Raw genomic sequence first — 21,467 nt, 5'->3', positions numbered from 1 at the left:
GTTACTGTCATCTCCCCTTAGCTGAGTGAGGGAAGGTGTTGACCTCAGTGTTTGCTTTCAGGTTCACAGCAGAGAGAAGTCCTGAAACTAGGGCTGTTCTGATCCTGCCCGTTCTCATCTCACGATTGGTTGTGACTAAGGTGCCTCTAATTAGGCTCAGGTGAAAGACCCCTGTGTCCCTCAGCACATGAAAATAGGAGAGCACTAATGGGGGGGGGCAGAGTTTATCTCTATCAAGAAATAATCTCTATTGAGAAATGACAGCAAACCCATATTGTTCCATCACATGACCATTTGAAGCTTTGAAATAAACAGCTGTCACCAGCATTCCATGTCCCCTTTCTGATATATGGCTGTTTAGCAGTATTTGAAATGCAATGCAACCTTACTTGAGACACTGTCATTTATCATGAATTGCCGCGTCCCTTCTTCCCAGCGCAATCTGAAACATGTGGAAAGTGAGCTAGCTACATGTTGGCTAAGACATTTTGTTCCTTAATTTTGTTCCCAGGGCAAAGATGGGTCTTATCTCCTCCCCCATAGGATGCTATCAGCTCTCCATTTGAATGTGGGGTTTTGTTTATTGTTTAATGTCCCTAGCGTGTGCAGTAATGGTCCCATTTATAGGACAATCTGTGAATTAGAAGGTTTTTTTTCTGATAGGTAAAAAGCTGAATGAGGAAATTTGGGTTACTCTTATTTTACAATTTAATAGGGCACCTCAACTTCTTCTTTTGAATTTGGTCTAAGGAGTGTGACTAGAAGCTAAACATGTGTTAAAGAATGTGACCTCCTTCATGGAAGTTCTTGACTTTTATTTTAACCTAGCCATGGAATTTGCTTCCAAAACCCAGGGCCAGCCCACTCTGTGCCCAAGTGGGAGCGGGTAGGGGCACGGTTGGATTCATCTTGCGGGAAGGGGTTTTGGTTGCAAGAGTGTGTATTGCCAGGTGCAGGGGAGTGAGGGATGGATCAGAGATAGACGGGTTTAGGATAAGCCCTCTCTGCTGACTTGCTGGATACTCCTGTTCCAGGAGAGAAAGGACAGGCATGAGAAGCCCAACGTGCTAGGAGTCTAAGACTAGAGTCTGTAGCGTTTGGAAAAATCCCAAAGCAAGAGCAGGGTCTTTGTACTGTTATGGATTGATTTTATTGTGCCCTCTTCACCAGAGCCATGCAAACCTTTCTGTAAAGCCCTGGATTCAGTGACAAGGTGGCAACAATTCTACAGGTCTAAGAAGTGGTTGAGGGGATCTATAAAGGTGAACCAACCTAGTATAAACACAATAGAGTTGAGGTAAAAATGCACACTTTGAGGAAGAAAAAAAAATTCACATTTGAATGCAGTGCTGCCCGAAACATCTTGATTGTCCTGTGCTGAAATGACCTAAAATGTTCTTAAGCTTTTATTTTGGTAACATCATCATTTCATTTTTAACTTTGGCCACACACAGCACATACACGTTTTCTCCAGCCACATGTAAAACTGAACACTGGATGGTGAGAAGGAAGAACCTTCAAACTTTTCTTTTTCCTATGGTTAACTGTAGAGAAGGGGTGCAGGGGCAGGTAGGGTGAGAGGAGAAGTGGGAGGCAGCCAGCCAGGGGCCAGATGCTTTCGGGGCTCTGGGTGTGAGGAGGTGCCTGAAATCAGGCTAATGAAGAGACAGTGGGGCCCAGGAAGGGATTCTGTGGGTTTTGCTTTCGCAGATGCCTGCAGAATTGCTACATATGGGAACGCTCTAGTTTGAGTGAACATCATTAACTCAGACTCTGGAATAGTTTTAATTTAGCAACTGGCCTGCTGTCTATGAAAGGGGATTTGCTGAGGGAATTACTGGCATAAGGGCAAGTTTTACAGAGGGCAGGTTTATATTCCTTAGGGAAAAATTATTTTCCTTCCTGCCTGGACACAGTTCATAAGGAGGAGCCCTCTCTCCTTGGGGACATCCCTGTGGACGTAGAGGGGCTTTTGAAAGGAGCAGAGGCAGCTTCTGGCATGGAAGCTCTCAGGATCCCCATCTATGCCTGTCAGCTCAGTAGACAGGAGAAAGGGGATGTCAGTGAGTTTGTGAGGAGAGTCTGCCTCAGTTTGGATTTTTCCAGAGCATGAACAGGGTGGAGAAGGACAGGACATACCAGCCCAGTGGTGTTTTGAAAGGATCCCAAACTTGGATAAATAGCATTGGAAAGCTTCCTCTGAGATTCATCTGCAGAGAGGTGGAAAGAGAATTTTAGTTTGAGTGAAGATTGGACCAGCCTCTCCGGGACCAGGGAGAGGCAATTTCTTCTCCTCACGTGTAAGTCAGTGGGTCATGCACCACAGCCATCCCACCTGGTACCTGCTCTGAGCCTGGCCTGTTCTCCACTTGAATGAGAATCGGAGGTCACTGGGTGTTAGTTTCCTGTGGCTGCTGTAACCAAGTACCACAAATGAGGTGGCTGCTCTCTCTCAGTCCTGGAGGCTGGAAGTCCAAACTCAAGATGTTGCAGGGCCACGCTTCCTCCAAAACCTTTGGGGAAGTCTCTGTTCCATGCTTCTCTCCTGGCCTCTGGCGGAAGCTTGCTGGACAGCCATTGGCATTCTCCGTCTTGGTTGTCAAATGGCATTCTCCCTTCTGTTTGTCTTTGTTCAAATTTCCTCTTCTTATATGGACACCAGTCATACAGGATTAAGGGTTCACTCCATTCCAGTATGACCTTATTTTAACTTGCCCGATTCCTTCTGTAATAACCTAGCTTCCAAATAAATTTGTATTCCAAGTAAGGTTCTGGTAAGTAGCACTTCAGCATATTTTATGGGGGGACACAGTTCAATTCACATCAGTTTACGTTCCCCTCTGACTTTGACCGCTCTATTTTTCTGGGTGGTTTTAGTATATGTCAGAAAGCCCAGGTTAACATTGGTTGCTGTGATGCAAATTTGGAAGCATATCTCTAGACTGTAACTTCAGGATTCTGTCCTTGACCTGACCTGTTCACAATTTTACACACCACTGAGATGAAAATGAAGGCATCTCATCGATACCCTTCCTGAATGTGCTCATTTGCTTAGGCCTGGCTTTGGAGATCCAAAGCCGAAGGATACATGATGTCTGCCCTTCACATGGGAAGGTAGATGAATATACAATATGTGTACCCAGGGCTGCCCTGGGTCCCAGAGGAGAGAGGACAGTGTCACCCTGGGATGCTGGTGGATGCCTGCAGAATTCAGAATGCTACAAGGGGGAATGGCCCAAGAGGTGAAGCCAAGTCAATGCAATGTAATTTAAAGGCAAGAAATACAGAGTTCCAGATTTAGATTCATCAAATTTCATACCTACCACTTTCTCAGTGGTTTATGAAATAAGAAAGTGGTTTAGTTTGCTAATGCTACCAGAATGCAGTATACCAGAAATGGAATGGCTCTTAAAAAGGGGATTTATTAAGTTGCAAGTTTACAGTTCTAAGGCCAAGAAAATGTCCACATTAAGGTAACAAGAGGATGTTACCTTTACTCCAGAAAGGCTGATACTATTGGGAACACCTCTGCCAGTTGGGAAGGCACCTGACCAGTGACTGCTAGGGTCTCTAGCTTCTGGACACCTCTCTCAGCTGGGAAGACACATGGTGACATCTGCTAACTTTCTCTCCTTATTTCGCAAGGCTTCCCTGGGGGGTTTCCTTCTGCATCTCCAAAGGTCTCTGGCTGTGTTGGCTTTGTTGGCTCTGAAGCTTTTTCCAAAATGGTTCCCTCTTAAAGGGTTCCAGTAAACAACCCCACCTTGAATGGGTGGAGATATATCTCTATGGAAACTGTCTAATCAAAAGTTACTACCCACAATTGGGTGGGTCACATCTCCATGGGAACAATCAAAAAGCACCCACCCAGCAATATTGAATGAGGATTAAAGAACTTGGCTTTTCTGGGGGGTCCACAACAGATTCAAACAGGCACAGAAGGCAAAGGCCCAACCAACAGCAGTGGCTGGTTTCATAGAGTTCCTTGCAGAGGGATGGCATGTGTCTTCCCAACAGCTTATGTGGAAACTGAACCCCAGCTCCCATGGTGGGTGCAGAAACTAACCGTCATTGGTGAAGTGCCCTCCCAAGCACTTCACCTGTGTATCACATTTGTTTGTAGAACTTGTCAGTGGGAAATGAAACACCATTTTGTAAAACATGGTCTGCATTTCAAACTGATCTTGTTTCCCATTTAGTTCAGTGGAGTGAGCTTTTATTGAACATGACGTTTACAGATTAACTGTGGCTCCCTTAATAAGAAGTAAGCTCAGGAATTTCCTGAGATGATTCTTCATCATTGCTCTCCTACTTTTGATATTTTAGGTACACAGTATCACTCAAGCAAGGATGGAGAAGGGGACAAGGTAAAGAGGAGAAGGTGAAAGCAGATCCTGGTTTACTTTTTAAACAGTGTATGTTGCAAAGAAAATGCAGGCAGCATCTTGATTAGCTCAAAGGAGCATCCGCTTCCCTGGCAGGTTTATCTCAGGACACTCCTGCCACCTGGTTCCTTTTAGGGTGTCAGTTGTGATCAGTTAGTCTCCTTGGGGAAGGTTCCAGAAGTGGCCAGAGCAACATCATGACTAATCAAAGCCAGCTGACACGGTTATTTTTTTATACATCTTCATTTGAGAGGAAGTTTTGGGACAGTCTGTGTTGAAATGGATGGCATGACTCATTGCCAAATGCCAAATGAGTAAAAAAGAAATCTTTTTATTATTTTTTATGTCTTCCCATGTGTAAAAGCTCTAAACACAGCAATATTTGTAGGAAGGTAAGACACCATCTGGCCCATTGTTTAGTAGCCTATTTCTTATTTTTATTATTAAATTATATTGAGAGTATGACAAATAGAACAGAATTAGATGTTTTGTTTCTGCAGCATAGCTGGAGATTCGTACAGTGGTAAGTCCTCCCTGGTCTCAGAAGCGTGGACCTGCTGCTTAGCTGGAATGATTCACACTCTTGAGTGCTTGCCTCCTTGCCATGGTGCAAAAATGGGGTGCGTTTTCCTTTACTGGGTCTTGGTGCCCAATTCAGACAGTAAAAGACCTGGCAGGCCACTGGGTCCGATTACAGAAGGCTTTAGAGAGAAGAACATTCTGAAACGACTTCAGAGCATTTTCTAAGTTCAAGCCAGAAAGCAACATCATAATTTGTTTTGTAAGTCAAAAACGTATTTTGCTTAGCCCAGATCATCATATGCCATAGACAATATGAGCCTTAGAGAGTTTGACACAGAAGATAAAGTCACAGAGAACCTGGAAGTGACACCACCCGATCGGCATAGTGCATTGGCTTGCCTGGGTTTGGACTAATTTCATTTCCCTTACCAAGTTAAAAGACAACAGTTTTGCATTCTCTTTACCAAGTTCAAGGGAAAGTGTCCTTTGTCATTAGGACACTTGTACAGAGCTGCTACCTGTGCTTTTTTGAGGAAAATATTTTTTTTCGAGTGATTTAACGAATTGCTGTTTCACCAACAGTTCTTCATTAATTTTTCAATCAGTCAGCCATCTTTCCAGGGGAAAATAAGCTCCTTTCTTTCTTCATTTTCTAGGCCATAGTTTGTCTGTCTTTACTCAACGTGGTCCTGGGGAGGTTTCGGTACCAGTCATGGGTTTAATCTGTATAATGATGAGGGGACTTAGAGAAGAATGCCCATCTTTCTGCTTTAACTAATACAATAATTTCCTGTTTACAGTTTTCTAGTTTATTTCAGCACAATGTAGCCACATATTCCAGTGAATCTGCCTTCTATATTGTCAGATTTTTTTTTTAGTTAAATCTTGAGGATTGAATCATCTTTGTGTGGGCAAGTCATTGCTTACAGGGTAAGTCTTGTTCAGTGCATTGCTCTGAATAAGTAGGGATTGAGAGATCACAGTTTTCAAAAGGTTTCAGGCACCCCTGTCTTTCTGGGCACAGAGGTTTTAGTCTACAACGGATAGATCAATTTGGCTGTCAAAATGAAAGCCCAAAGGCCAGTTGCCCATGCAAATTAACCATTTGTGCAAGCACTTCAAAATTGCCTACATGAAAAGAAAGCCTGCCCTTTGAAAATTTGGCACAGTGTGGCATAAATAAGAAAGTATTCTCTATTTAGAGATCTTTGTGTCCTGAGAGAGCCAATTTTAGAAATTGCTCATTTTTAGCAGTTGCTTGCTTTGGGGCAACTTGTTGGCTTTAATAAGGAAATAATTTTTGCCCCTCTCTTTTGTCCTCTCTGCTCCGAGGCCTCTTTGCAGCTTGGAGCACATTTCATTGTCTCATGTGGGAGTAATGGAATAAGAAGCTTTTTTACTCCAGCTTTTTTCCCAGTTACTGAGACAATAAATCCGTTCCAGGGTCAGCAGTTGCTACCAGCTTTAAATACTCAGCAAAGGATAATCTGCCTGAAGACTGCATGGAAAACAATTGGGTTTCTTTCTTCCCAAATATTGTTGGGATTAATCAATGCTTTGAGAGATGAGATTCCCCATTTCCACCTTCCCTTCTCTGTGATTTTCAGCTGTGTTTAATATTTCTAGCCATGATTTTCTACGATCACTTCTATCTGATGAAGAGCGGCACTTGACAGGATCTTAGCTTGCAACCTCCAAGGAGGAAGTACATTTCTGCTCCTTGCACATATCACTTCTTGAATGCAATTTTTAGCAGCATGTGCGCCTTTATTTAGGGAGGTAGGATTTGCCTCTGCCAGCCTCAGAACCAGATGTTTGTATCCTTAAATGACTGTGGTGCCAGGTCACACTGTGTCCGCACCAAGCCTTGGTGACGCCTGGGGCTGATCTCCAGGGCTGATCTTGTTTAGATTCTGAGATGGCCAGAGATTCAGTGAAAGGAAATCATTGCATCTGGACTTTGTCACTTTTCAAAGGCGCATGAGGTAATTATCAAAGAGATAATTAAATGGCCTTGATCAGTAAGGAACATTAATTGTACAGAACACAATTAGCTGTTTTCTAACAAGATCATTTCTGATTTGTGTACAAGCTGTTCTAAAAGGTGAATTCCTTGAGGATAGAGGCCTTTCCCACAACTACAGTGTCATGCATGTCATTCTGTGATAGATGCTATACGGAACCGGGATGTAGGAAAAAGGGTTTCTGATTGGCCTGATGTGCTGGCATGAAAAGTAAATTAAAGCATCTCTTTGTTTTGTTTTGTTTTTTTTTTGGAATAAGATATTGTAAAGTTATAACACTTCCTAAGGACTGGCTTTAAATGTCTGTTATTTTCCCTGAACACTTGCATCAGACATTTTTTGGTTAAGATCTCTAACTTTCTAAAGCCACAGCTATTTGCAGTGATGTTCCCTTTGGGAAATGCTCCTTCCTTCAGATGGCTGTTTGCAGATGCAGAGCTTGGCCGGGGCATGCTGTAGACTGTGTACGCTAGCCTGGGCAGGCAGACCAGAAGGGTCAAGGAAAGCTTTTAGGAAAAAAAAAAAGTCCCAAGAGTGGGACCACAGCATCATGTCACTTTCTCATTTTGCTCTCAACATTGAAAGTTACCATGCCAAACAACATCAAAGTTTAGATTGGTGCTATTGTGCATATTAACAGATCCATCTTTAGAGAAACGCTAAGTTTTTCAGTTGGAGCCTGGCGCTATCTTGAAAGCAAAGTGATGAACAATCTTATATTTGGGGGTGGGGTCCAAATGAACAGGCTCCATTGGGCAGCTGCTGGCCCCAGCCAGGCGGGCACAGGGGCTGGGAGGGCTGCTCCATGCCACACTTGAGGTGGATTTGTCACCTCTGCCTCTAACTTTGGGTGCAAACTTTCTTTTTCTCCTTCAGATGTTTTTTCTGAATGCTGCTGTGTTTGCACAGGATTGTAGGGGCAGCTGGGAGCAGAGGCTTTGCCAGTGAAAGTCTGAAAGGTGGCCCTCCTTCTTTTGTCAGGGCCTCGGCCTGCCTGTGCTGCCTTATTTATGCCGTTCAAAGCCTGCACTATTGTGGAAGTATCTGATGATGTCTGGTGGCCGCAGCTTGTATCTCTCTCTCTCTCCCTTTCTCCTCATCTCCAAGGTCCTTGCTTCCCCCAGCCCTTGTTCTGCACTCTTCCTTATTGTTTGTGCTTCGTTGTCTCTCTTTTCCTCTTGCCAATTGTACCCCTCCTTTTCTGGAAGAGCTGGGGCTCTAACCTCTTGGGAGGACTCCGCAGCCTACTGGAGCTTCCTTTCTCCTTCTTGATGTGGAATCTGGAGGACACCTATTTCAAGGAAGTGGCAGAGACTGTCAGAGGTGACTTCCCTCAGGGTTCGGGGCGGTGTGGGAAAGGGCACCAGTGAGCCCTGCAAGAGTGGCTGACTTTTCTTCCACACCCCTCTACCGTGCATGGGACTCACAAGATTGATGTGAGAGCAATAATATCCTGCACTTGTTTGGTATTTTAATTCCTAATAAGAATATTCCATTCCTCCTTGTGTAAGGTCATCTCTGAAGGTCAAGGACATTCATTTCTCTTTTAGTGCATGCTGATTTCTAAACTGATGTTTCTATAGCAGTAGTGTTTTACAGATGTGAACTGCAATTGATGGTCCCTTTATTTAAAATATGTCACAGTCTACTGTAAATAGATAATGTATTTTGGGAGTATAGAATGTTGTCTTTGGGAACAATAAAGTGATATGCCATGTGTGGCTCCTATGTTTCAAATGTTGATTTTTAGGCCCCAGGCTGCATGCTCGGCTGACCTGGGGTCCTGGATTGTCTGCAGTGATGCTTTGGGGCCAGTTCCTTTAAACAGTGTCACCAAAGTTGATAAGATTCAAAACTCAGAGCTTCAGCTCAGAGTCTTTCCTTTTACATCCTTCATCTCCATCCAGTTAGTGGATTCCAGCGGACCACCCAGCCTCACTGTTTGTTGATTATTTATTTCTGAATTCACCCTCTTGCTCAGATTTATTTGCAACCCCCAAATCAATGCTGGTTACACTTTTGTGGGCATTTGTGGAAATGTGCAGTGCAGTGAAAAATTTGAGTTCCCTGCTGCACACTTTCCCAGCTGAGGTCGAATAGGGTGACACCCTGTCTTCTCATTTCAGCTAATTCTATAAACAAGTGTCCTTATCACAGTATACTTTATGCCATGTTTTTGCATTTCTGTGTTTTTTTTTGCTGGTAATTTTCCTGTTTCAAATGGTCCCAAGCATGATGCTGAAGTGCTGTCAAGTGTTCCTAAATAGAGGAAGGCTGTGATGTGTCTTAAGGAGAAAATATGTGCATTAGATCTGCTTTGCTCAGGGGTGAATTTCAGTGCCATTGGCTGAGTTCAATGTCAGTGAGTCAACAATATATATTAAATAAGGTGTCTTTGAACAGCAATGCACATAAAACAAAGCTGTGTATTAGCTGGTTGATGAAAATGTGACCAGGGGCTGGTAGGAATCTAGCCCTGTATTTCCCCTGGGAGCAGAGGTTTAGTACTTGCTAAGTCAGTGTTTGTGGCGACTTTATAGATCATAACTACTGTGAATAACGAGAATGGACTGTGTGAAACTATCCTTGGACTCAATTCTTCCTTTTCCAGTTGAGTTCTCCCTATGGCAGCTTCTTGTCTATCCTCTGCAGAGCCAGCAAATGCCTTTCTCATCCTGCAGCTACACTGACCCTTCAATGGCTCCTCCGTCCCTTATGGCATACCTTATCTCCTTCTTGGGTTCAGTGGTCTGCATGCTGTCTACTTTTCCTACTTGCTAGCTGCCTGGAATGGTGCCCGTGAGCCTTCGACTCAGTTGGCTACTCATGAGTGGGCATCCTTGGCAGTGATCTTGTGGGTGGGCAGCCTTGGCAGTGACCCTGTGGGAGGGCAGCCTTGGCAGTGACCTTGGTGGTGGGCAACCTTGGCAGTGACCCTGTGGGTGGGTAGCCTTGGTATGACCCTGTGGGAGGGTAGCCTTGACAGTGACCCTGTGGGTGGGTGGCCTTGGCAGTGACCCTGCAGGAGGGCAGTCTTGGCAGTGACCTTGTGGTAGGGCAGTCTTAGCACGCCGCCTTGTCCCTCTATTCCCCCACCCCAGCCAGTGCCCTGCTTCCTCTGTATACTCCTGACATTGCCTCTTCCTGCCCCACGTGGAAACCATTGTCCTATGATTCCCCCACAGATTTGAGCATGAGGCTGGCCTTCCATCTAAGGTTCTCACAGTAGTCCTGCAGTCTTGATTTTCTACCCTAGCTGAGTTGCTCCATTTCACCTGTCCTAGTTCTGTCTGACTCCTGCAGACTCCTATCCCGGGGGCCCCGTGGTTGGAGTTTTTACCAGTGCCCCTGACCTCGAGGGTGGTGTGGGATACTCGGCTCCAGCCACCTCTCAGATGGCTCAGGACACACGGGCTTTTGGCTTCCATCCCAGGAGCCTCAGGTCTCTGCCTGATCCACCATTGGCTTCAGCTACAGTGCTCCCCCACCTGTACACACACTCATGCACATTTTTTGAATCTCTCTTAACATCTTGCCTATCTCTTAACCATCACGCAAAACGGGTTAAATTTTCCTCATCACCTAGGAAGCATCCCTTAACTCTTCCACCTGGAGGTAACCTCTGTCTCTCTGATTGAGCTGCATAGCAAATGGACTGCAGCATCTCGTGTGAGCTTTCAGACAGCGTAATCTGTGCTTTCTTTGCCTTCTCACCCCCCTGCTATGCATGGCTGTGCAGGTGTGCTGAGGATGCTGGTTGACTGATTGAATGACTGATGATGAGGTATCCCTTAACCAAACTTCATGGTCATTGCAGAATTCTTCCAAGGTGGGTGTTTTCTTGTCCAGCAGCTTATAGGTGTCCTGAGCCTGAGTGGTGGGTTGCTTTCCACCATGCCGTTAAGTGTCTTTAGGTGGCCAGGTGGTGTTGCTCATTTTCCTTTTATTTCCAGTGTGATTTTACTGTGCTGCCGTCTCTAGATTGAGCTCTTAAGACTGGCCTGAAGCTTTACTATTTCTCCTGGATTTGTGGGATAAAGGCTGCCACTCAGCTACCCTTTGTTTGAACTCACACCTGCCTATTTCCGAAGGCTGGGGAGGGGGAGGTGGCCTACCTTAGGAGAAAGCCTTGTGTTGATGGGTACATTGTAAACTATAATTGAGGCCTACCTTTTATTTCAGCATTTTAATTTAGAGACAAATTTAAGAGCCCATGAAGGTGGCTACAGGGTAAAACTTCTTGGATAGGTGGATCGCTTGTAAATTAGAAAGTATTTCAGTAATAATAGTGCTGCATTTCTGTTCACGGTGGCAGATATTTTTCAGGGGTGGGGTTAAAATGGAGAATTATGAGAGTATTTACGAAGTTGTTCGTGCTAATGTTAATACTCAACTAAAAGGGAAAAGCATCAGGTTAATATGGAATTGAGTCAAACTGGGAGATTTATATGTTAATAAAACAAGTAGTTTCTTCTTTAATGGATGGTTAAATGTCTGCTTTGAAATATCCTAAACTCAAGTCTGGGGCAAGCTTCTGCTGGTTTGTAATTTCTGTACATTTGGATCTTTCTTTACAGTTTTCTAGAAAACATATCAGTGGCCCACAGGGACTCTTGTGTGTTAGGCTAGCTTAGTTCCTGGCGATGGCTGCTCCCTTGCTGTGCAGTGTCTGCTTCTGGGGCAGCCTCCTGGTCTTGGGTGGGGTCGTGTTGCACAGTGGACAGCTATCAGAGGGGCCTGCACTGATCCTCGGGAGTAGAAGGGCTGCTCACTGCCCAGTCATCAAATGCCTCGTTATGTCTAAGGGTTTCTAAGGTCGCATATGTGTTTGTAGAATTGCAGGACATCAGTTCTCATGGGAGTTGAGTCCAGGGAGCTCAGAGCTGGTCATTTCACTTAGTATTGCCTTTCACAGGAGGGGCCTCAGTGTTTGAAGTCTGTATTCGACAGGAATGTTCTCTTCCTGCAGCATTTACTCCCTAGGCTGGTCACTGACTCACCCTCCAGACCTGATTGTCAGCCCTGATTTTAATTTAATTCTGACGTATGGGAGGCTATAGAAATTGCCAGCTATAGATGGCAGCAGACAATAGATCTGTCCAACTTTCTCACTTTTTGTTTAGTATATAAGCAAATAGATAGCAGGGAATTTTAGTGGTTGTTGCAAAAACAGATTTTAAGAAGCAAAAAAGGAAGTTCACGCATTCAAACTTGCTGTTTAATAGAGAGGTCTTAACTCACATATTTGCCGCCACACCCAAAAGAGGTATTGTTGGTGTCGAGTGCAAGAAATTGGCTGCTCAGAGGAATTTTTTCCCAGACTGAGTATGCCTTCGGACCTCAGGGAGAGCTCCCTTAGCCCTCTTTTGGCCTCGAGGATTTGCATCTGTACTTCCTCCTTTCCAAAGGATGATATCACAAACTTTCAGACACTGAGCTGGAACCCCATAGGAACTGCCCGTGTTGCTGTGTGTAAGTGCAGCCAGGCTGCAGGGGCCACCTGGGAGGGCGACGGTCCCTGAGCTTCCCAGGTACTAACCAAAGGGGACTCCTGGTGACAGCAGCCCTTGAAGGGACAGTGCCACTGTGTAAGTGAAATTCCCAAATGGCACTTCAGCAGAGGTGAAATCCTATGAATATTTAGATGCTGAAATTGAGTTTATTTTAGGCAGGCGAATGACCTTTAGTTAAAAACCAAAGTAGATAAAGTGGGGATTGTTGCACATGGATGTTCTGAGAAGTTCTTCTCCCAGCTTCTCTTCGTCATTGTCATTCTCAGCCACTACCTAAGTGAATGGGTGGGGCCAGACAACATCAAGATGCTTCAGATTTATAGCAGTCAGAAGCTGCAGAGAGGCAAAAGAAGAAAGAAGATAGTTGGAGCAGGAGAATAGAAAAAACATGAACCCTGAAGCGTGGTGTTTGAAGCAGTGTGTGTCCTTAACTGGTGAGGGACACATCCCTGTTAGGCAAAATAAATGGAAAGTTCCTGTTTCTTCAGTTCCCAGCATGCACATTTCTAGAGAGGCTGATGTTTTCCGATATTTTTTTCCCATGAAATAAGAATATCAAGTTTTCACGATTTTTGTATATTAAATTGAGTGAGGCAATTGGATAGTTTTACTTGGTTTTAGTAAAGTGAATTGTTTTTTTTTTTGGCATTGCTTTTCTTTGACCTAGAAATCTCATAATTCTGCAACCAAAGAAGTTAATATGTAAATAAGGATACAAATTCCAATTTTTGAAACAGTTTATTCTTCACCATCTGCTTTTTTTCTTCTATTTTTAAGATAACTTTACTTAAGATGCCTGTATATTCCAAAAAATGGGATGGAAGAACCATCACAATATGGGTAAATTCACATAAACAATTGGAATTCGACTTTGAATCTCTTGAAGTATTTAAAATAAGTTTCAAGTAAAGGTCCCTTTTGGTGTTTCATGATATTCACATTAATTTGTTGATGGCATTTGGATTTCATTTACCCTTTTCTGAAGAGAGAAGTCCACTGAGGGCCTTGATGTAACGTTGGGGCTCTTGCATTTTGCGTTGTGACTGGGCTGTTATTAATAGTTGCAATTACTTTGCCATTCTGAGATACTCTGCTTTAAGCCTTAAGTTTCTAAAGCAGCTTCTGCTGGTTGTATAGGCTAGCGACTGTGTTTTCTAGGATCGGTGAGCAATGACCACAGCTTCTTTAAGATGGGCTAATAATAGGATGTTTCTTTCTTCTTTTCTGAAGTGCTGCATTGGGAGAGGTAGCCCTGAGTGCCTGGTGGCTTTGGCGTCTTAGTGTGATCCATGTTTGAGGAAACGGGCCTCCTTCCCTTCTCTGCTTGGTAAGTAAGAAACCTAACTAGCAGGTGATGAAACCATGGATTTTATTGAGATGCTCTGTTAGCTTATGAGCTTCACTTCTGTCTGCTCCTAAAAATGGCAGTGTGTGAGTGATTTGTCTTCAGAAAGACAATCTTCTCTATGATGGAACTCTGTTTTGGGTGCATCACTCAGGAGCCCCAAAGACCCCAGACTTGTCATTGAATTACACTTGTCGTTGGATCATAGCATCCTCTGGCCCACAGTGTGATGTCCTACTTGCATTCAGCTTTGACTCTGCTCTGGTTACTTCTGTGCCCCTAGATGGTTTTGCAGCTCCAGTTACAGCGCCCTCACGTGGGACTGTCTGCCGTGCCCGGACCCTGCTGGAAAATCTCCAGCCACCCTGGGATGTCCTGTGGCTCCTCCTCGGATGGGCCCCACACATTGCTCTGCTTGCCACTGGCCCTTGACACTGTACTGATGGCCCCCACTTCCCACTGGTCAGTGCCCCGTCCTGAGTCTGCCTCTGAATCTTCCAAAGACCAGCTCAGAGGTCACCTCTTCATTGAATCCTAAGCACTGTCTCCCTCCCCAGTCATAACTGATGCCACTACTTGAGGGCCTTGAAGAAAGAATGGGGGTGGATGAGGCTTGAGGGGTATGAGGGAGGAACAAGTGAACAAGGGAGAAGGGCAACATCTCGTTATATATACAGATCTTTGGAAAGATGCTACCTTATTTTATTAGTGCTATTTTTATATTTATGTATTTTGTCCCCCTAACTAAATTAAAAACTCATTGTGTTCATTGTGGACATACTTATGCTTCTTTCCAATTCCCCAAATGCCTTGTTAATTATAGATGTATAATTGTGTAAGTTATAATATAATTCTTGTTATAATTGTATATTTGGTGACATTTGTATAATTGTTTTGTATAATTGTTTGCAATTATATATACAACTGTGTAATTGTATGCAAAATTGTGTGCAGTTTTTTGGTATAATTTTTTGTATAATTGATAACCGCTCCCACTCTGGGATATGAGCTCCCTGTTTTCAGTAAGTAAGGTGCTTAAAGGGCTGTTGTCATTGGCCCTGTGAACATGCAGCATTCTTCAGTGCAGAGACTGGACATCCTCTTCTCTAGTACTTACATTCTAGAGAAGAAGAAACCGAGTCTCCAGGCTTTGTGTCTTCTTCCAGCCCACATGGATGCAGGTTGACATAACTCAGTATTGATTGAACAAGGACCTAAAGCATTGCCTGGGTCTCTCTCCTGTGTTCTTTCCTCCATGGAGAACCCGAGAACCCAAGAGTGGGAAGGAAATTTAAAGCCCGCATTGAGCCTAAGTAGGTTGGTTCAGATGTGGATGGTCAGCACAGAAGGAGAAGATCAGCTAATGTAAGTTCTTCCTGTTTCCCACATCTGGGTTTGATCCTCAGAACCTTGGCGGTAGGTGCTACTAGGATCCCCATTTTAAAGATGAGGAAAGTGAGGCCCATGGAGGTCATAGAGTCTGCCCTGCACTGACAGCAGGTCAGTGGTTGAGTTGGAATTTGAACTGAGCCTGTGTTCCTAACTCTGTATCCTCCTTGGCCTTGGGTGGTGGGGTCTTCTTTCTGGGGAAAAGACAGAGAACAGGCCACCTAAAGTCTTCCTTATACCTTCTCTGATCCATAGACCTTCAAAAAGATAAGGGAGGGAAGACCTATACTGGCACTGGTTGTGATTCTCAATGAACACAATCCTTTAGAAACAGATGACCCATACACAAGGAGAATCACAGAATACATCCCCTAAGCCAAGGAAGCAGAACATGTACAAACCACCTGCCGTGAAATACCTACCTTAACTCTAATTATGCCTGCATTAGTCCGTTCACATTTATTCTTGATCTCCTAATAAAATCCAAATTGCCTATTTTTCTTAAAAAAAAAAAGAAAAAAGGGAAGAAGACCCTCAAAGTGACTTCTGAGAACAGGGCAAACATACACTTTTTTTTTGGTATTATTGGAGACACTCAGAAAAGCGCACATGAATATTTAAGACGCTAACTTTTTCAAACAGCAATCTCAATCAAGGGCTGGAAAGCATTTTCTGTGACGTTTCAGTTGGTAAGAGTTTTAGGCTTTGCAGACCATACGGTCTCTGCACTCTGCTGTGGTGGCCTGAAAGCAGCCAAAGACAAAGTGTAAATGAATGAGTGTGGCTGTGTTCCAGTAAAGCTTTATTTGCAAAGGCAGGTGACAGTCATGTGTGGACTGTGGGTTAGAGTTTGCTGAGCCCCAGTATTTCTAATCTTTTAGTGCTCAAAGATCCCACGTGTAGAGGGAAGAGTATGTCACTAGTTGGTGGGTGTGAGTCCCTTAGCAAAATTTAGCTACAATGTTCACAGTTTAATGAAGTCTACTATAACTGCAAAATCCCACCCCCTGGAATACGTGCATTTTGGTGTTCCAATCCTTGGCACACTCTATATGCCAAGTGCACCAGTCTAAATCTATTCTAGGCTACAGCTTTGCTAACACTAGGGCCTGATAAACATTACGTTGTTAACCTAAAATGTAAAGCTCATTTGTAAAATGAATTCAGATAGTATTTGCTATCTGGTCTTCATGTGGTTTCTAAATGTAACAATCTTATTTTGCACTCTCACATTGCCTGCTGCTCATACATGTGAAGGCAAACGTGCAATTATCTTGAGCTGTTTGATTATTATACACGAAGGCATTCTAGGATCATATTTTCCTCTTTTATTATGAGCAAAGACGTGTTCATAGAGTCAAGTTTGAACAGAATTGACATGTTTAAACCATGAGATAACATGGTGTGACACCTCTGGCCACGTATATTGAGTAAGGTAGGGTTATTATTATTTTCTTTATACTTTACTTTTTATCCTGCAAAAGTATTCTTCTTACCCTTCAAGATCGTATTTTGTACTGTACTAATCATCATCAGAAAAGATGGGCAAAGAAAAATGGAAAAAAAATGACCAATTAATTTGTATTTCTTTGAGGAGTTTAAGCAGGGAGTTTTCCTTCCCTCCCTTTCTCCCTCCCTTCCTTTCTTCCTTCCTTCCTAGTAAGCCAATGTACTTGATATAATAGAAGTTTGGAGACATAACCTTTTCAAGGGGCCACTGGTTCCTAGTTACTTGTGCCATAAATATTGGAAAAATGTTATTCATTTTACTAGCAATGATACAAAAGCTAAAATCCAGATTATAAAAGTAATAGAAAGCTGTTATGGTACCTATTAAATTAGAAAAAGCAAATCACTGAGTAATTTGTTTAATATAATCCATTCATACTTAATAAACACACATAATTCTCTGCACACATGTACAAGTGTAGTTATCAAAAGTCAACCTGAACATATAGGAATATATTATGATTTCTGGGACTGAGGGTTTTCATGACGAGTGTTTGCACGTTATGAGCCATGCAGTCTCCATCTAAAAGTTTTAGAACTGTTATTATTTGTGCAACTTATAAATGAATAAAAGCAAACATTAATGTAGTGAATGAGAAAACTTTGAAATTATCATTGCATGCATATCATAATATTTAATATTTAAAGGAAAGGGGAAAATTTACTCATAATCCCTCTACCCAAAGATAACCACTGCTGACATTTAATGTAGTCCTTTATGATATATATATATATATGTATCATATATATATATTTTTAGACATGGGCAGGCACTGGAAACTGAACCTGGTCTCCGGCATGGCAGCCAAGAACTCCACCTGCTGAGCCACCATGGCCCACCCTATGATGTTTTTGAAAAATATTTTACAGAGTTTGAAAAAATACTAGACCTATACTTTTATATACCATTTTTACACTCATTAAACATGCTTCATCATATTATGGCAAATTGTTAATAGGCCTAATTTTAATGCATGTATCATAGTCCATCTTATGAAGGAACTGTAATGTATCTAACCATGTCTCTTTCGTTGGATGTATAGGTACTTTCCAGTTAAAAAATATAGATGATGCTGATGTGAACATAAAAGGGAAGTGGAGTTACTCTTATGCATCTGGGTTTCAGTCCTCGGCTTGTCACTTTTGAGCTTTGTGTAGTTCACAGTAGTATCTCTTTTGTGAATAGTAGAAATTTGTTCATAAAGTGTGTGACAGCAATAACATTTGTTACTTTAGAGCTTTCTTTACTTGAGGGTTAAGTTATTAGATCAGAATAACTGAAGGTTGAATTGGTAATTCACTAACTCAGGAGTTTTTAAAGGCTATCAGCACTTTGTAAAAATATTAGAGATATTTATACTCTGCCAAGCATATGTTAGAGTCCATTTTGCTAAAATGTCACTATCATTGGGGATCATTATTATTATTCCTTTTGCCAATTTAATAGTATTCATTCTTTTTTTGTGACTATATAAGGTGTACATAAATGTGTATACATTTTGTTGTGTGCTCTTGTTATTTGGTTGATTTCTTTTTCATGTGCTCGCCATTACTTTGAGAAAGGGAAGGAGAAAAGAGGAAGAGAGAGAGAGAAAGAATGTGTGTGTATGTGAGAGAGAGAATTGTCTGCATATGCTATTACTTGTTTCTCCATTAAAAATAAGAATCTTTCTTACAGATTTTAATAGATTATTTAAAAGAATATTAATTATTTCTTATTGTTTCCCATTTAATTTGCTCATTAAGTTTGGCCTTTTAAATATAAAAAGTTTATTTGGTGTTGTCGAATTCTTCTTCATAATTGGTCCTTCCATTGCTTAGAAATTTAATAAAAATTTTCTCTTCCTTCTACCTTACTTAAGATATTCAACTCCTTAATTCAGGGAGGAGTTATTTAAAAAGTTGATATTTATTTTTATAGTTCTTCTCATAGTTCTTTCTGCTTTTCTTCCTCCTTGGCCAAAATCAACCCCCATTTTACTCTGATGAGTACGTTCAGACTATCAAAATATTTATTCAAATGGGCGATGACCCCAGCTGCATATTGCTTCATCTAACAAATACTGACCTCATTTACAAAAATTGCCAAACAACTGGAATTCTTTCATTCTTTTATTTATTCCTCTTTTGGTAGAGAAAGAGTAACTTTTTCAACTTGAAATGTTTCACAATTTTTGCATATATTTTTGACAACTGCATTTCAGTATTTTCTTAAAATAGAATTTACTCCATTATGTTGGATATCATCAAATCACAATTTCATTGCATTGGTTCTTGTCTTATTCTTGTCCCTAATTTTTTTAAGTTTGTGTTAAATACTATGTGGTGTGTATAGAAGACCAGGGTGGCTCTGGACCAATCACATGTATACAGGTTGAACAATATGTCTTCATTTGTTAAGTTTGGAATATCCACTTAAAATATCAAATTATTATGATTTGCATGCAATGATAATTTCAAAGGTTTCTAAGTTCTAAATGATTGAATATTAGTTAGGTCTCGCTTTCCGAGATGGTTTGTAACGATCTAACCACAAGTTAGCCCTCCATGTTTAATTTCTTGGCTTTCTAGTTTTCTTGGTAAAGTGGAGAATGTGAGAGGATGAGATTTGAGAATAGCAATAGATAATGAGATGTTTTTAGACCAGACTGAGATTTTGAAGACCAAGAGACTAAATATGGGGAAAAAGAGCATATCCTGAGTTGCTTTTGATGTTTTTATTTTGCCTTGGTGCTGATTGGAAGATTGTGTGCTATTTGCAGTGAATTTCCATGTGTGTTACTGATGTAAAATATGTCACTTGCCTAAACATGCTGAGTGCTGTATTTTGAGATGAAGATTTAGTCTGTCACTCTTAACAATTCTAAAAATGCTGAAATTGTGAACTCCACTCCTCATTATTCCTGTCATGTTGCTAATCAGCCAGATAGAAATTCTGTGAAGGATTCAGGAAAGTCCCACACAGAGGTGATCTATTTTGCTACAGGCCTTTCACTCTCAAAGTTCACCGACAGAAGAATTGCCCGTTTCCTTTATCCATGTTAGGCTGCGTTGGAATTCCCACTATCCCACTATGTAACTTAGGAAACCTTGCTTTTCTCTCACTCTCTTCTCTTCTGTTGGGGATGTTAGTCTTTTTTTTTTTCTTTTGTTTAGGTGAGTGTCTGCCATTTATGCCACTGTCTTAACATAGTAACTTGGGCCTTGGGGGTTTTCCTGCATTGTGGTCTCCACAGAGAGTATCGAGAGGCTTTCTTAGCTGCAGGGCTCCCAGAGCTGATCATTTCACGTTTTATCCACTAGCATTCTTCATATGGTTTCCATGTGTGGTTGTGTCTCTTTTTGCCTCACAGTCCATGAAAGGATCAGAGTCATTTTGCTTCATTTGCTTTTGTTTAAAGCTTGGGTAACAACCACTGTTGGTTAAACCACAACAGAAAGAGCAAAGGTTGGAAATATGGTTGAGAGATTCTGGGAAGTAAATGTCACCATGTGTTCATATAATTGCACCCCAAAATAGTGAATAAAGCTTACATTTCCAGCAATGAGAAATTAGGTGGGTATATATAAGTTGTTTACCATAGCTCAGATTCTTTTTTAGTAGATGTACGTTGGGGTGATTGCTTTGCTTTCAGCTCAGTGGTCAAATACCTTCTGAGAATTGCTCCTCCTCCTTCCAGTGCAAGCCACCTCCTTGCTACAATGACTATTTGAAGATGAAGTACCTGCTGTAACCTGGGGTAGCATAACTTCCCACTCAGCTGCTAATGCTGATTCATCCCGGTTTGGGCCCCTGACCCAAGTTTGGTCAATCTAGATCCTGTTCCTCTTCTCCTACTCAAAGTCAACAATTAAACAATTCTCCACTTTCTTTCCTGCATTATCAGGTTTTATTTTCCCCTCTCTGCTGGAGCCTTCCAATAGAAATGCAAACATCTACCATCTTTACAAAATGACCTGTTGACCCTAATTTTCCCTCCAGTTCTGCTACTCTAGCCCTCTCCCTTTCTTTACTGCAAAACTGTTTAAAAGAGCTTTCCTATTTTGTTGTCCTCAATTCCTATCTTTCCATTCCAATCAAACTTTCACAATCATTTTACCCTATCTAGCTTGTCAAGGCCCCCAGCTGCTGCTGTGTTGCTAAATCCAGTGGTCGAGGCTCTAGTCATTGACTTACTGGACAGAATAGTAGCATCTGTCACATCCATCCCTCCTGCCTCCTTGAAGCTCTATCTTCATTTGGTTTTGGCACACCACATTTCCCTGGCTTGACCCCTCCCTCTTTGGCCATTCTCTCTCAGCCTTCACTGCTCACTTCTGCTCATCTCTCTCTCTCATCTCCAGCCATAGGAGCCCCATATGGTTCACTGCCTGGACCTTGTCTCTTCCTGTCATCCTCACCATCTTGGAAATCTCATCTAGTTTCATGGCTTTAGGTTCCATTTACATGCTGGCTCATAATTGGCATTAGTAGTTATTTGTTGGTTGGATGAATGGATAGGGTATGGAGGGAGGGGTGGATGGGTACCTTTAGAACTGCTCAAACTGGGTGAAAAGTACCCTATTCTTAATCTGGGCACAGAATTGGGAGGTTCTGAACTTGTCTGGAAGTGGAAGAAATAGGACCCCCCTTTAGGAATTCAGTGTATTTGGTTTGGTATATTTTCTTATATTTTCCATCAATTCTCAGCTCATGGGTCACCACTTCCATAGGCCTTTTGGTCCCCTCCCCATGATTAGATGAAGTAAGTTGCACCTCCTCTGGTCCCTTTGCTCCCAT

General features: G+C 42.2%; 1 protein-coding gene across 4 annotated transcripts in view; it reads left to right on the top strand.

Annotated features, from left to right (window-relative positions):
* The window catches only part of SEMA5A (semaphorin 5A), a 574,926-nt gene that overhangs the window by 126,626 nt on the left and 426,833 nt on the right, over positions 1-21,467 (top strand). For 3 of the 4 annotated variants that reach the window (XM_077116834.1, XM_077116833.1, XM_077116831.1), the window contains one exon: positions 13,675-13,771. The exons of the other annotated variant lie outside the window; for it this stretch is intronic. The gene's annotated coding sequence lies outside the window, so the exon portion shown is untranslated. The remainder of the gene's footprint in view (positions 1-13,674; positions 13,772-21,467) is intronic. 4 annotated transcript variants of the gene reach the window in all.

Source organism: Tamandua tetradactyla, chromosome 9 (assembly GCF_023851605.1).
Source record: "Tamandua tetradactyla isolate mTamTet1 chromosome 9, mTamTet1.pri, whole genome shotgun sequence".
Classification (NCBI taxonomy): domain Eukaryota; kingdom Metazoa; phylum Chordata; class Mammalia; order Pilosa; family Myrmecophagidae; genus Tamandua; species Tamandua tetradactyla.
This window is presented reverse-complemented; position numbering and strand designations above follow the sequence as displayed.